This window comes from Schistocerca nitens, chromosome 6, assembly GCF_023898315.1.
Source record: "Schistocerca nitens isolate TAMUIC-IGC-003100 chromosome 6, iqSchNite1.1, whole genome shotgun sequence".
Classification (NCBI taxonomy): Eukaryota; Metazoa; Arthropoda; class Insecta; order Orthoptera; family Acrididae; genus Schistocerca; species Schistocerca nitens.
The window spans coordinates 379,357,945-379,359,327 of record NC_064619.1 but is presented as its reverse complement, the minus strand read 5'-3'; the positions used below and the strand labels follow the sequence as shown (position 1 = coordinate 379,359,327).

The 1,383-nt window shown below is 43.0% G+C and overlaps 1 pseudogene; it reads right to left on the bottom strand.

Moving 5' to 3' along the window:
* Positions 1-949: 949 nt before the first annotated feature.
* Positions 950-1,067, bottom strand: LOC126191882 (5S ribosomal RNA; annotated as a pseudogene).
* Between the last annotated feature and the right edge of the window lie 316 nt (positions 1,068-1,383).

The window sequence follows — 1,383 nt, the reverse complement described above, 5'->3', positions numbered from 1 at the left end:
CGCTTGTTCTAAGTTCCAGCAACGTAGAGAACAATATTCCTCTCATAAATAGCTTGGGGTACCTTTACTTATAAGCGTTTATGAGTTAGTTCCTAGATGTTTCATAAGATTTACTGCAGTTAGCAATTTTGAAATTTGACCACAGGAATACAGGGAAGACGCATTAACCATCTTAACTAAAAAATTCTACGTAACGTACAGTCCTTGATTTGTTTCTGCGAGAAAGAAGCTATGCGCTCACTGGCGAGCAGCGCTTCTCTTTCAGCTTTGCTAATAAGCAGTTAATGAACTGTAATTGGACACTCTGGTCTTAGCTCTCTGATTGAGTAGATATTTATTGAGTATTTGCCCGAAGCTAGTTTAAAAAATCGTTGAAAGTCAGCCATTTTGTACAATATGGAATTCTACTAGTTTCATGATTTGATAAAATTGTTGTAAGTTAGATACGAACGATAATTGTGGTTGTTTCTTAATAATATGTTCATTATCAATAGGTAGTAACTACGATTTCTTTATTTTAAGTGGTACAGCATATGTGAGTCCCGACATGTTCCACGTCGTAGTAGACGTTCGGACAGACGGGCTTTGACAGCAGCCGTGGAGCCTGCGCATGGTCCGAACTTCTCAGGGAGAATTTTTACTCATCGCAAAAGTGTTTTCCTCCTTTTGAGGTTATTCTAGGACGGATAATGCTTACCAGACTCCATTGTAGAATCGTATCATTGCTGGGACATCTCCCGAACGGTCTATTGACTCTCCACCCGCACAGGCCATGAAGGCCCAAAGGTACCGACCGGCCGCCGTGTCATCCTCAGCCTACAGGCGTCACTGGATGCGGATATGGTGGGGCATGTGGTCAGCACACCGCTCTCCCGGCCGTATGTCAGTTTCCGAGACCGGAGCCGCTACTTCTCAATCAAGTAGCTCCTCAGTTTCCCTTACAAGGGCTCGATAACAGCGCTCGGCAGACCGGATGGTCACCCATGCAAGTGCTAGCCCAGCCCGACAGCGCTTAACTTCGGTGATCTGACGGGAACCGGTGTTACCACTGCGGCAAGGCCGTTGGTGAACGGTCTGTTAGAGCAGTCTAATTTAATTCTGAGATGTAGACTATGACGAACTCAGCAGCGAGACATTGAGTAGCAGGGGAGTAGATTCGCCGAGCTGCAGAAATCCAATGCCAGAAAGGAGGGCCACTTAATGAGAGCATTATTACACACGTAATATAGTTAGGACATAACATCAAACAGATTAAACAATTTTTGGTGGTAATAAATCTCAAAGAAGAGTGACTTTACAAGCCTGTTTGTAATCATTTTTCTAGAGAAAAACTTAATTATTACTCCTGTATTTCAAAATTAAGTAGCTTTTCATTTTTTTATG